Below are 15,595 nucleotides of genomic sequence, written 5' to 3' on the forward strand. Positions count from 1 at the left end.
ACGCCGGATCCTTAACCCCCTGAGCAAAGCCAGGGATCGAACCCTCAACCTCATAGTTCCTAGTTGGGTTCGTTAACCACTGGGCCACGACGGGAACTCCCATTTATAGTTTTTATGAAGTACTGGCTGTATTCCCTCTGCTATGCACTATATCCCTGTAGCTTATTTATTTTATACATAGACATTTGTATCTCTTAATCCTATACCCGTTTTCCCCTTCCCCCTCCCCACTGGTAACCACTAGTATGTTCTCTATATCTATGAGTCTTATTTTTTTGTTACAGTCCCTAGTTTTATTTTTTAGATTCCACATATCAGTGATAACATACAGTGTTTGTTTTTGTCTGACTTACTCCACTAAGCGTAATACCCTGCAGGTCCATCTGTGTTGTTGCAGATGGCAAAATTTCATTCTTGAGTATTGTTCCATTGTATGCATATCCCACATCTTCATTCATGAGTTGATAGACACTTGAGTTGCTTCCATATCTTGGCTGTTGTAAATAATGCTGCTGTAAACATTGGGGTGCATATATATTAGCATTTTCATTTTCTTTGGATGCATACCCAGGAGTGAAATTGTCAGATCTTATGGTAACTCTGTTTTTAGTTTTTTGAGGAATCACCATACTCCTTTCCATGATGGCTGCACCAACTTACATTATTACCGCAGTGTACGAGAGTTCCCTTTTCTCCACCTCGTCACCAACATTTAATGTTATTTTGTGGTCTTTTTGATGATAGCCATTCTGACAGATGTGACAGCTTATTGTGGTTTAAATTTGCATTTCTTTGATTATTAGCGATGTTGAACATCTTTTCATGTGCCTATTGGCTATCTCTATGTCTTCTTTGAAAAAATGTCAGGTCTTCTGCCTGTTTTTTAATTGGATTGTTTGTTTTTTAATATCGAGTTATGTGAGCTGTTTGTATATTTTGATATTAACCTCTTATATCATTTGCAAATATCTTTTCACGTTTAATAGGTTATATTTTTGTTTTGTCAGTGGTTTCCTTGTTGTGTAAAAGCTTTTAAGTGTAATTAGGTCCCATTTGTTTATTTTTGCTTTTGTTTCCTTTGCCTTAGGAGACAGATCCAAAAAAATGTTACTACAGTCGCCATCACAGGCAGAAGCCTTTGTTCTCTTCTAGGAGTTTTATGGTTTCCTGTCTTACATTTAGGTCTGCAGTCTATTTTGAATTTATTTTTGTATATGGTACTAGAAAATGTTCCAATTTCTTTATATGTACCTGTTCAGTTTTCCCAGCATCACTTATTGAAAAGACTGTCTATTCTCCATTACGTATTCCTTGCCTCTTTTGCCCTAGATTGTCCATAACTGTGTGGATTTATTTTGGGGCTTTCTGTTCTGTTCCACTGATCTATATGTCTGTATTTATGCTATTACTATACTGTTTTGATTACTGAAGCTTTGTAGTATAGTCTGAAAGTGAGGGGGTGTGATACTTTCACTGGTATCACAGACAAATAACATTGTCTTTGCTGGGAGTTCCTGTTGTGGCTTAGTGGTAACAAACCCAACTAGTATCCATGAGGATGCGGGTTTGATCCCTGGCCTTGCTTAGTGGATTAAGGATCCAGCATTGCCATGAGCTCTGATGTAGGTCACAGACGCAGGTTAAATCCCGCTTTGCTTTGGCTGTGGTGTAGGCCAGCAGCTGTAGCTCCCATTCAACCCCTAGCCTGGGAACTTTCATATGTCTCAGGTGTGACCCCCCAAAAAGCAAAACAACAACAACAAACAAACAAAAGGTTGTCTTTGCTATTTGGGGGTCTTTCATGTTTCTGTACAAAATTAGTTTATTCCAATTCTGTGAAAATTGTCATTGGTATGTTGATAGGGATTGCATTGAATCTGTAAATCACCATGAGTAGTATGCCTGTTTTAACAATTTTAATTCTTCCGATCCATTAACATGGTACATCTTTCCATTTGTTTTGTTGTCTTTAATCAGTGGTGTAAAGTTTTTGGAGTACAAACCTTTTACCTCTTTAGGTAGGTTTATTTGTAGGTATTTTGTTCTTTTTGATGTCATTGTAAATGAGATAGTTTCTTTAATTTTGCTTTCTAATTGTTTGTTGTTAGTATATAGAAATGCAACATAATTCTGTATATTCACTGATCAACTCTAGTATTTTTTTTCATGCTGTCTTTGGGATATTCTATGTATAGTATCATGTCATCTGCAAACAGTGACAGTTTTATTTCTTCTTCCTTTTCAGATTGAATTCCTTTTATTTCTTTTTCTTGTCTGATTGCTATAGCAAGGACTTCTAATATGTTGACCAAAAGTAGTGAGAGTGGGCATCTTAATCTTGCTCACAGTCTTAGAGTATGAGTAGTATGATGTCAGCTGTGGGGTTATCATATATGTATGGCCTTGATAATGTTGAGGTATGTTCCCTCTATACCCACTTTCTGGAGAATTTTTATCATAAGCAAATATTGAATTTTGTCAAAAGCTTTTTCTACATCTATTGAGATGATCATATGATTTTTATTCTTGTAATTCATGAATATGGTGTTTCCATTCATTTATTTGCAGATATTGAACCATCTTTGCATTCCTGAGTTAAATCCTAGTTGATCATAGTGTATTGTTGGATTTGTTTTGTTAGTAATCCTTTTAGTGTATTGTTGGATTTGTTTTGCTAATATTTTGTTGAGGATTTTTGCATATATGTTCATCAGTGATACTGGCCTGTAATTTTTTTCTTTTTGTCTGATTTTGGCATCAGAGTGATGCTGGCCTTTTAGAATGAGTACAGAAACATTCCTTTCTCTGCAGTATTTTGGAATAGTTCAAGAAGGATGCACATTCTTTTCTCTAAATGTTTGGTAGAATTCACCTGTCAAGTCATCTGGTCCTGGATTTTTGTTTGGGGGGTTAATTACTGACTTAATTTCATTGCTGATAATTATTAGTCTGTCCATATTTCTAGCTATTGCTGGTTCTTGGGCAACTATACTTTGCTAGTATTTGTTCATTTCTTAGCATATAGGTTATTCATTTTATTAGCATATAGTTGTTTACAGTAATTACTTATGGTCCTTTGTTTTCTGTAGTTTCAGCTATAACTTCTTTTTTCATTTCTGATTTTGTTGATCTGATGAATATAGCTAAAGTTTTGTTAATTTTGTTTATCTTTTTAAAGAACCATCTCTAAGTTTCATTGATCTTTTCTGTTGTTTTTTTTTAGTCTCTATTTTATTTATATCTACTCTGATCTTTGATTTCTTTCCTTCTACTAACTTTGGGTTTTGTTTGTTCATTTTTTAGTTCCTTTAGTTGTAAAGACACAGTGTTTATTTGAGACTTTTCTTGCTTCTTGAGGTAAGCTTATACTGTTCTAAACTTCCTTGTAGAACTGCTTTTGCTGTGTCCCATAGATTTTTGGATCTTTGTTTTTTCATTTTCATTTGTCTACAGGTATTTTTTAATTTCTTTGATTTCTTCAGTGATCCACTGATTAGTAGCACATCGTTTAGCCTCCAGGTGTTTGTATTTTTTACAGTGATTTTTCTTGTTTTTGATTTCTAGTATCATGGCATTGTGGTTGGAAAAGGTGCTTGGTTATGATTTCAGTTTTCTTTAATTTACTAAGGCTTGTTATGTGGCTTAGCATGTCATCTTTCCTGGAGAATATTGGACACGGACTTGAAAAGAATGTGTGCTCTGCTGCTTTTAGATGGAATGTTCTATATATATTATTAAGTGCATCTGGAGAAATATGTCTTTTAAGGCTTGTATTTCCTTATGAATTTTGTCTAGATGATCTGTATATTGATATAAGTATGTTACTGTCAGTTTTTCCCTTTATGTCTGTTAACATTTGTATTTAGGTACTCCTGTGTTGGGTGAACACATTTACAGTTGTTACATGTTGTTCTTGGATTGATACCTTATTATGTAATGACCTTCTTTGTCTCTTGTGACAGTCTTTGTTTTAAAGTCTCTTTTAGCTCAGATAAGTATTGTAACCGCAGTTTTCTTTTAATTTCCATTTGTATGGAATAACTTTTTTCATCCCCTCATTTTCAGTTTGTGTGTGTCTTTAATCTGAAGTGAGTCTCTTATAGGCAGCATATATACAGGTCTTGTTTCTGTTTCCATTCAGCCACTCTTTGTCTTGTGATTAGAACATTTGGTCCATTTACATTTAAGATAGTTATTGATATGTATGTACTTACTGCCATTTAGTTAATTGTCTTAGGATTGTTTTTGTAGTTTTTTGTTTATTTTTTCCCCTGTAATTTGATGACTATCTTTAGTGTTATGTATGCATTCCTTTCTGTGTTTGTTTGTTTGTTTGTTTGTGCATGTTCTACAGATTTTTAGTTTGTAGTTACCATGAGGTGTATCAGTGTACGTGTGTGTGTGTACATATTTGATTATCTTAAGTTGCTGATTTCTTCCTTTTAAACACATTTTTAGCCACCCTACTTTTTTATTCTCCTCAACTCATGATTACTGGTTTTTAGATATTTTACATCTTTCTGTTTTGTGTATTCCTTAAGTGCTTATTTGGATATATTTTGCTATTTTTGTCTTTTAACCTTTCTGCTAGCTTTGTACCTGGTTGACTTAGTACATTTACTGTATATTTACCTTTACTGATGAGCTTTTTCCTTTTGTGATTTTTGTGTTTCTAATCATGGCCTTTTAATGTTTGCTTAGAGAAGTCCCTTTAACATTTCTTGTAAAGCTGGTTTGATGATGCTAAACTCTTTAGTTTTTAACTTGTCTGTAAAACTTTTGATTTCTCCATCAAATATGAATGACAGTCTTGCTGGGTAGAGTATTCTTTATTGTAGATTTTTCCCTTTCATAACTTTAAATATATCATGCCCCTCCCTGCTGGTCTACAGAATTTCTGCTGAAAGTCAGCTAATAACCTTATGGGAGTTCCCTTGTATGTAACCTGTTGCTTTTCTCTTGCTGCTCTTAATATATTCTCTTTATCTTTGATTTCTGCCATTTTATTTTATTTTAATTTTTAATTTTAATTTTTTGCTTTTTAGGGCTGCACACGCGATATATGGAGGTTTTCAGACCAGTGGTCGAATCAGAGCTGTAGCTACCGGCCTACACCACAGCCACAGCAACACCAGATCTGAGCCACATCTGCAGTCTACACCACAGCACATGGCAAGGCCAGATCCCCAACCCACTGAGCAAAGCCAGGGATTGAACCTACATCCTCATGGATGCTAAGTCACTTCATTTCCTCAGATTCGTTTCCACTGAGCCATGATGGGAACTTGTAATTTATGCCATTTTAATTACAGTGAGTTTTGTTGTATTCCTCTTTGAGTTGATTCTTTTTGGGACTCTTGTACTTCCTTGGATGTAGATGTCGGTTTCCTTTCCTAGATTAGAGACGTTTTCAGGTAATGTAGCTTCAACTATGTTCTCTGCCCTTTCTCTCTCTCCTCTCTTCTGAGACCCCTAGAATGTGAATGTTAGTATCCTTGATGTTGTCTCAGAGGTCTCTTAAAAAGTCCTCATTTCTTTTATCTGTTCAGCTGTAGTGATTTTCACTACTCTGTCTTCCAGCTCATTGATGCATTCCTCTGTATTGTTTCATCTACTGTTGATTCTTTCTAGTATAGTTTTTATTTGGTTTATTGTATTTTTGGTCTTTGTTCTGTATATTTTCTTTTTATTAAAAACTTAAAACCTTTCACTCATTCATTCTTCTCTTGAGTCCTCTGGTCATCTTTATGATCATTACCGTGAACTCTTGCTCAGGTAGATTGCTTATCTCTACTTAGTTCTTCTGGGGTTTTATCTTATTTCTCTATTTGGAATATGTTCCTCTGTTGCCTCATTTTCCCCAACTTGCTGTTTTTATTTCATTGTAGATGGCAGTCACTTGTGTTTCCTAACCTTGAAGAAGTGGCCTTTTGTAGAAGACGTCCTATGAGTCCCAGCAGTACACTCCTCTTTGGTCACCAGTGCTATGTGCTCTGTGAGTGTGCCCTGTGAGTGTCCCCTGTGAGGGTCACATGGGGCTTTCTTTTTGTCACAGGTTGACTGTTGTGGGCATTCTGGTTGGCCTGCCTGGCCCCTGCTCTGGTTGGTTGTCAGGCCCTGCCTAGTCCAGAGGCTATTGGCCACTGGTTGTTCGGGCCAGGTCTTGAAGCAGCTGGCTGTGGAACCCCAGAGAGCCTCAGAGTTAATGCTGGCTCACCAGTGGGCAGATTCAGGCTCCAGGAGATCTTGAGACTGATGCTCACATTCAGAAGGGTGAGGTCAGGTCTTGGTGGTTAGGTCCTGGGCTCGTGCCAACCCACTGATGGGCAGAGCTGGGTCCTGGAGTCTAACTATAGGGCCCAGGATGTCCCAAAGCCTGTGTTGATTGCTGGTAAAAGAGGCTGGGGCTAAAGCTGTTCTGAATGTTGAACACTGGTGTGTGGAACTGGGTCCTGGCCCCTGTGGTGATCAGGGCGGTGTCCATGGGTGGCTATGGACTCAGGGAGTGTTAAGGCAGCCTTTCTACTGGTGGGTGGGGCTGTGTCCCTACATAGTTAGTTGCTTGGCCTGAGGAATTCCAATACTGGTGCTTAAGGTTGGTGGGTAGGAGGGGGCAGGGCCTGGGGCTAATAAACTAGTGGAAGGATTCCAAAACAGTGCTCACAAGCACATGGGGAAAAGAGCTCCCCCAAATGGTTGACACCAGTGTCTATGTTCCCAGGGTGAGCTCCACTTGCTTCCTATATCTCCAAGAGACTCTCCAAGATCATCACCAGGTAAGTCTGACCCTTTCAAATGACTCCTGCCCTGGGTCCTAGAACATGTAAGATTTTGTGTGTACTCCCCCCCCCTTTTTTTTTTTTTGCTTTTTAGGGCCGCACCTGTGGCATATGAAAGTTCTCAGGCTAGGAGTTAAATCAGAGCTGCAGCTGCCAGCCATGGCCACAGTAACACAAAATCTCACCCACATCTGTGACCTACACCGTAGCTCTGGCATCTTTAACCTACTGAGCAAAGTCAGGGATCAAACCCACATCCTCATGGGTGGGTACTCGTTGGGTGTATAACCCACTGAGCCACAATGGGAACTCCCATTGTACACTCTTTAAAAGTGGAGTGTCTATTTCTCACAGCCCACTGGGTCTCCCAAAAGTAAGCCCGACTGGCCTTCAAAGCCAAACGTTCTGGGGACTCACCTCCCCAGGGCAGGACCCCCAGGCTGGAGAGCAGTATATGGAGTTCACATCCCTTGCTCCTTGGGGAGAACCTCTGCAAGTGTAATTTTTTTCCTATTTGTGGATTGCCTTCCCAGGGATATGGGTCTTGACCTTATCCCAACTCTGCCCATCCTACCCATCTCATCAGTGTTCTTTCTTCATATCTTTAGTTGTAGGATATATTTTCTGGTAGGTTCAAGTCTTTTTCATTGATAGTTCTGTAAATTGTCATCTTGGTGTACCCGTAAGAGGTGGTGAGCTCAGGGTCTTTCTACTCCACCATCTTGAGCCTTTTCTGCAGCCTGTTTTAATTATATTATTCAGTGGCCCCTCAGTATAGAACACTAGAAGAAAAAAAACAAGCGGGAGATTTTGCACTAAATACAGCAGAATTAAAATTCACCTCATTAAAAATGATAGCATACCTTTATCAAAAGGACAGGGCTTATGTTCTTAAACAGTACTCTCTGTAATTACATGCTCGGAATGGTCTCAGCTTCTTCCAAAGCCCCTTCACTCTGAAGTCATATAGGCATAGAAGGTGGAAATTGTAAAAAGTTATGAACCACAAGCCTAAAAAAAAAAGTAAAGAACTCCTTGGGAGATTAAATCATGGTTTAACTCCTCAGCAAACTGTATAATCCCATCAGTGGAGCAGTCTTCTGTGATTCTGATGCTAGAAGCAAAACATAACTGCAGATAACATAGCAGGGTCTCAGCCTAAGATAACCCTCACTCATAAGGGCTTGAGCACATGAGTGGATGTTAGGAAAGATTCAGTATCTTTGTTCCTGTCTTACTTTCAGCATTCAATCAGTCAACTATCATAAATGCACACAGATGAATGAATGGAGTATTAAGGTCAAAACTTTTCTTTAAAAAGCACATATGGCTAAGCAAGTATTTAATCGTCAAAAGCTTTTCAGTGCTGTTCTTTATCTGCAGATTAACTTAATAAAATCATCCCATCATTAAAATTAAGTTATGCTCACATCTGATTGTTTCTTAATCATCACTTCAAGAATTTAGCATCTGGCTTCATTATTGCATGTGACTCCATGGTGCACAGATGTATTCTGAAGCTAAGGGAGCTTATGATGATAATTTATTGGCGGTTTATTATTTCCTGTAATAGCTTCAATGAAGTTGACTGCAGGAACACACGCCTTTCATGAAGGCTTCACATCTGTATCCATTTCCCAGAATGTTTAACATTGTTAGAATAACAGGTTTCATTTCAGAAATTAAATGGCATGACATAGTAATAACAAATGTATATTTACCATGTGTGAAGCACTTTGCTCCGTGTGTATCAACTGATGTAATCCTCATGACAAATCGCTGAAGTTAGAAAATTATCCTAGTTTCTTAGGCACAGAAGAGCTAACTTGCTTCACATATGCATATGCATTGGAGCCAGGATTTGAACCCATGAAGACAGGGTTCAGAACCTGCACTGTCATCATCACTGCTTTATGCTAGTTCTAGAACCTCAGTAAGAGACTGCCTCAGCTTCCTTTGCCCTATGTCTCCCTGTTTAGTGTTGGTCTCTGTATGCCAAATGTTAACAATTAGTCTTGAATCTATTTTCTCACCATTATGTTAACATGTATTTTGAATTCATATCTTATTCTGTTTTTCCTCAAAGACTTTATGATCTGTTCTGCAGCAGAAGTGAGAAGAAAACAGAAGACGGTGGATCAAGATGGCGAAGTAGCAGGATGGTGGGTGGCACTCACCTCCCACCAAACACATCAAAAATACATGTACACGTGGAACAGAAAATTAACTGAAAGAAAATCTCCTATACAACCAGGGCTGCAAGAACAATTCTCACATAATCAGGTAGGACTAGGAAAAATATTGGGTTGGGACCCGTGCCCCTGGGAGGAGACTAAGAGGAAAAGGGAGTTTGCGTAGGTAGATGCTCATCCTGGGGAATGAGCAGTTCAAGCCATAGACGGGGCATCCCAATCCTGGGGTCCTACGTGGAAGAGACACCCCCTGCCCCCCACCTTAGAGAACCACTAAGACAGAGGGAAGGGCTGGAGAAGCCTAGACTCCACTTGCCAGGAGTGTGCAAGGGCTGGCTTGCCACCAGACAGGGCAGAGAAAGGTTGGTTTGCCCTAGCACCTCTCACTTTGCCACACTCTTAAATCCAGGTTGAGTTAACCTTTTGGCCTGCTCACTCCACATCACAGCTTGGCACTGGACCTAGGGCAGCCAGGTCTTAGGAAAGGATGTGATTTATTGATGAAGAGGTGGCCCAGGGACCCAGGGTATGGTCCTGGTGGGGAAGTGATGGGTAGTGGTGCTTACTCAAACAGTGCCACAGAAACAGATCAGTGTCTGGAGGCAGTGCAGCTGCTCAAACTCCTGCAAGGAACACACTGCAGTGTCCCCCCAGCAACTGAATGGATGTTCCAGACCACCCGCCTACACCACAGCCTTGCTCTGGAATGACCACAGCAGGGGAAAAGATGCTACCTTGGCCTTCATCTGAGCAGAGCTGCGGACTCCTACACAGGTAGTAAGTACATCACACCTCTCTAAGCACATGAGCCTCACGTACTTCTACACTCTTCTCCTTTGGGGCAAAGGCCCCAGTTTAGGGAGAAGGAAGAACACACACTTAAATGGAACAGACCCAGCAACTTGGGAGCAAACCCCACGCCTGACAGGGTGGCCTCTGGCACTGAACAGAAATGGAAGTCCTGCCTCACACCCTACACAGGCTCTAGCTCCTCCATCACCAGCCACATCCCTTTATCAAGTGATAGTGGCCACAACAGCCCGAGGGAAGATGTGGCTGGTGTCCACGTCGGATCTCGTCCTCACACCAAAGACACTGGGCACATACAGTCCACACAGGGACACTCCCACATACAAACACCCAATAGGAAAGGAAAATATAAATAAGCATTGAAGATCACTTAAGCCAGTATGTAGATTTAAAACCAAACCAAAAATTTATAAAAGTGATTTTAACTAAAATAAACAATAAAGAGATCAGCATTGAGAAGTAAAATATGTAGAAGACAATGTGGGGGAGGGGAGTAAAAATGTAGATCTTTTAGAATATGTTTGAATTTATCAGTTTAAAGCAAATAGGTATAATTACTGTCAACATGTATGAACCCCATGATAACCACAAATCAAAAACCTACAACAGATACACACAAACTAAAAAGAAGGGAATGCACGCACACCACCACGCAGTGGAGTTCCCATGGCGGCTCAGTGGAAACGAATCTGACTAGTATCCATGAGGACACAGGTTTGATCCCTGGCCTTGCTTAGTAGGGTAAGGATCTGGTGTTGCCGTGAGCTGTCATATAGGTCACAGACTCGGCTCAGATCTAGCTTTCCTGTGGCACAGGCCAGCAGTTAAGCTCTGATTTGACCCCTAGCCTGAGAACCTCCGTATGCCCCAGGTGTGGCCCTAAAAAGAAAAATTAAACAGAACTACAAAAACAACTGGGAAATAAGGAATAGGATGGCAAATAGTACATACCTATTGATAACTAAATGTCAGGGGACTAAATATTCTAATCAAAAGACATAGACTTTTAAAAAAGACCCTTCAATATGCTGCCTACAAAAGACTCACTTCAGGGCAAAAGATGCACATAGACTGAAAGTTTAAGGAAGGAAAAAGGTATTTCATGCAAATGGGAATGACAGTAGTGCAGGGTAGCAATATTCATGTAAGACAAAAGAGACTTTAAAACAAAGGCCATAAGGAAAAATAAGGGCATTATATTAAAGATAAAATGATTGAAACAAGAAGAGGATATTACGTTTGTTAACATATATGCACCCAGTACAGGAGCACCTAAATATATAAAGCAACTACTGACAGACGTAAAGGGAGAAACTGACAGTAACGCCCTATAGACATTAATGGAGAGATGATCTAGAGAGAAAGTCAGTAAGGAACAAAAGTCCTAAATGACACAATAGACTAGCTGGACTTCATTTATGTCTCAGGACACGACATCAAACTTCTCAAGTGTGCATAGAATGTTCTCCAGGATAAATCACATACTAGGTCACAAAAGAAGCCTCAACAATTATAAGAGGATAGCAATTATAGCAAACATTTTTCCCAGCCATAGTGGTATGAAACTAGAAAACAGCTACAGAAAGAAAAATGGGAAAAGAACAAACACATGGTGACCAAACAATGTACTACAAAAAAAATCAGTGGATAAATGATGAAATCAGAGGAGGAAATCAGAAAATACCTTGAGACAAATGAAAATGAAAAGACAGATTTTCAAAATCTGTGCAGTGCAACAAAAGCAGTTCTAAGAGGGGATTTAATAGTGATACGGGTCTCCCCTAAGAAACAAGAAAAAAATCTCAAACAACCTAACCTACCACCTATAATTAGAAAAGTAACAAACAAAATTGAAAGTTAGCAGAAGGAAGGAAATAATCAAGAGCAGAGAGGAAATATATAAAATAACAGTAGAAAAGATCAATAAAACCAATAGAAAAGATCACTAAAACCAAATATAAATAAAATTAATAAACTTTAGGCTCACTGTGGAAAAAAAAAGACCCTAGTAAATATGAGATAAAAGAAGAGAAATTACAACTGATACCCACAGAGATACAAAGAAATCATAAGGGAATACTATGCATATATATGCAAACAAATTGGACAATCCAAAAGAAATGTAGAAATTTCTAGGAATAGCCTGCCAAGACTAAGTCAAGAAGAAACAATTTGAAGAGACTAAGTACTAGAAGTGAAATAGAATCTGTAATGAAAAAACTCTCAGCAGACAATAAAGAAAACACTGGACACAATTCAGGATCCATTCATGATAAAAGCTCTTACCAAAAGTGGCTATAGAGGGAACATATCTCAACACAGCAAAGTCCGTTTATGACAGACCCACAGCCAACAAAATACTTAACGGTGAGAAGCTAAAAGCCTTCTGCCAAATTGAACCAGAAAAGGATGCCCAATCTTGCTGCTTCTATTTAGCAAAGTATTGGAAGTCCTAGCCACAGCATCCCATGAGAAAAAGACATAAAAGGATATCCAAATGGGAACTGTCGCTTTATACAGATAACATGATACTATGTAGAGAGAACCCTAAAGTCTCCATATAAAAACTATTAGAGCTGATAAATGAATTCAGCAAGGTTGCAGGATACAAGATTAACATACAGTATCTGTTGCATTTCTATACACTAATAATGAAATATTAGAAAGTTAAAAAATAATCCCAATTAATCATATCCCAAAAGATACCTAGGAATAAACTTAATCAAGGAGGTTAAAGACCTGTACTCTGAAATCTATAAAATACTGATGAAGGAAATTGAAGATAATTCAAAGAAATGGAAAGTTATCTCATGCTCTTGGATTGGAAGTATTAATGTTATTAAAATGGCCATACTATCCAAAGCAATCTATATACGTAATGCAATCCCTATCAGACTACCCAGAACATTTTTCTGGAACTAGAACAAATAATCCTATAATTTATATGAAAACAGAAAAGATCCTAAATTGCCAAAGCAATCCTGAGACAAACTGGAAGAGAACAAAGCTGGAAGTATAACCCTCCCAGACTTTAGACCATACAGCAAAGTACAGTTATAAAAACAGCATGGTATTGGCACAAATACAAATGCATAGATCAATGGAAAAGAACAGAGAGCCCAGAAATAAACCCATACACCTACAGTCAATCTACAACAAAGGAAACAAGAATATACAATGGAGAAAAGAGAATCTCTTCAGCAAGTGATGTTGGGAAAGCTGAACAGCCACATGTAAAACAATGAGGTTGGAACATTATCTCATACCATATAAAAAAATAAGCTCAAAATGGTTTAAAGTCCTAAATCTAAAACCTAAAGCCTTAAAACTAGAAAATAAGCAGAACACTCTTTAACATCATAGCAATATTTTCTTGGATCAGTTTTCAAAGGCAAAAGAAATAAACAAATAGCACCTAATTAGATTCGAACAGCCTTTCCTTGCACAGCCAAGGAAACCATCAAAACAAAAAGACAGCCCGTGAAATGCGAAAAACATTGGCAAATGATGCAACTGACAAGGGGTTAATATCCAAAATATATATACAGTTCATATAACTCTAATTTAAAAATTATTTGGAAAAATAGATATTTTACAGATGGCTAACAGGGATATGAAAAGATGCTCAACATCACTAATTATTAGAGAAATGCAAATCAAAACCAACAATGAGGTGTCACCTCACACCTGTCAGAATGGCTGACATCAAAAAGTCTACAAATTACAAGTTGGAGAGGATGTGGAAAAAAGGGAACCCTCTTATACTGTTGGTGGGAATGTAAACTGGTACAACTGTTACGGAGAATGGTATGGAGGTTCCTTAAAAGACTGAAAATAGAACTACCATATGATCTAGCAGTTCCACTCCTGGGTGTATATTTGGAAAAAACAAAAACACTAATTCGAAAAGACATAGACACCCTAATGTTCACAGAAGCACTATTTATAATAGCCAAGATATGGAAGCAACCAAAGTGCCCATCAACAGTTGACTCAATTAAGAAGATATGACACACACATGTGCACACACAGAGGAGTATTACTCAGCCATAAAGAAACTCTATGTTCAGCAACGTGGATATACCTAGAGACTATTATGCTTCTTGAAATAAACACAAATACTATGTATCACTTCTATGTGGAATTAAAAAAAAATACTCATGAATGTATATACAAAACAGAAATAGGATCACAGATATAGAAAACAAATGTGTGGTTACCAAAGGAGGAGGGAAGTAGGAATAAATGATTGATAGGTATGGGATTAACATTCAGACAACTGTATACATAATAGATGAGTGACAAGGATATACTGCAGAGCACAAGGAACTGTATACATTATCTTGTAATAACTATAATGGAATATAATCTGCAAAAATATTGAATCATTGTGCTGTATGCCTGAAACTAACACAGTAATATATCAGCCATAATTCCATTAAAAATTCATTGCCATAAAATGCTATTTTGTATACCCAGAGGTGATTTTTGGAAAGGTCAAAAAAGAAGAATAAATACCTGTAGCAAAACAGGACTCTGAAACAGTTCTGTTTCTTAACTGTTCACACCAGCATGTTCTGATGATTCCTGGTATCTGAAACACATGACTTTTGGGTTAATCAACATTATCAGAGATGCAGTATGGAAACATAGGTAATTCAATCACAAAGACTTTATCAATGATTTGCCTAAGTAGCTGTCATTTACAGAATGTTTAATGTATGCATACATTCTTCTTTTACTTTCTCCAAGCTCTGTCTCAGAAAGTATTTAACTTATGTAATCTCTTCTACCTGAATAAATGTCATCCCTGAATTATACTTTGATAAGAAACCTTCAACCATTATACAAGCATCATTACAAGAGTTTTCATTTTCAGTATTTCAGTATCTTAGGCACAAATTGAATTTAATGCATTAGACATTATCCACTGGATTGCCTAATATCCCCTTTTTCAAATAAGAATAAATGTCATAGTATTGCTCAAATTTCCGTTATAGAAACATTTGTCTCCACAGATGTGTTTGCATATGTAATTTTGTCAGAAAATAAAAACTGTCACCCATTTTACACAAATTTTATCAGAATTGGGTTTAAAAACATGCAGCAGAAACCCAAACCACAGTAGCTTAACCTAATGGTTTATCTTTCACAGGAGGTAGGCAGCATGGCGCTAGTTCAGCCACTCAGCATCATCAAGAAAAGCAAGTGGAAGCATCCATAAAATGACTCATATCTGCCCACTATCAAGGAGCAACTTTATAGCTCCAATTTCATTCTTGCCTTCCACTCACAGGGGTACATGTTATTAGAGGAATCTGCTGGCAAAGATTTTAGGGATCGGAGATTCTAAGACTCCCAAACAAGGGAGAGATTAAGATTAGATAGGGGAACAGCTGAACTGCCAGCAGGAAATCCACAGTCGTCCCACGGCTGGACTATCAAACAGTCATGTTTAAACTTCCAGACAAACAGTTTGGGCAAAACAGTAGGCTTCTGCCCCATAAGACGTGGCATCCCTCCCACAAATGAACACGCTCTCATCCTTTCCCCTTGAGTCCCCAGACCCAGCTCTGGTTCAGTCGCAGTTCCCCTGTGATAGCTGTAACCCGAAGCCAGAACTTAAAAGTTAATCACTTGCTGTGCGGCAGAAATTGGCACAACATTGTAAATCAACTCTAATAAAAAAAAGATTGAAAATAAAATTTAATCACTACACAGGATTTGTTGCTGAAAATAAAATTAATTTGGTAATGTTAAAACACTAATGTATTCCTAGCAATGCAAGGAACAAAATACGCAGCTTGTTGGAGC

The 15,595-nt window shown here is 38.2% G+C and overlaps 1 long non-coding RNA gene across 4 annotated transcripts; it reads left to right on the top strand.

Annotated features, from left to right (window-relative positions):
- Positions 990-14,300, top strand: LOC110257543. 4 transcript variants are annotated; one of them, XR_002340303.1, is made up of 4 exons: positions 990-1,182; positions 5,889-6,008; positions 6,722-6,776; positions 8,887-14,300. It is a non-coding gene; the product is annotated as an uncharacterized LOC110257543 (long non-coding RNA). The 4 variants fall into 4 exon arrangements; XR_002340300.1 differs by lacking the exon at positions 990-1,182 and having other exon boundaries at positions 5,193-6,008; XR_002340301.1 differs by lacking the exon at positions 990-1,182 and having other exon boundaries at positions 5,193-5,995; positions 8,866-14,300.

Source organism: Sus scrofa, chromosome 18, assembly GCF_000003025.6.
Source record: "Sus scrofa isolate TJ Tabasco breed Duroc chromosome 18, Sscrofa11.1, whole genome shotgun sequence".
In the NCBI taxonomy this organism is placed as follows: domain Eukaryota; kingdom Metazoa; phylum Chordata; class Mammalia; order Artiodactyla; family Suidae; genus Sus; species Sus scrofa.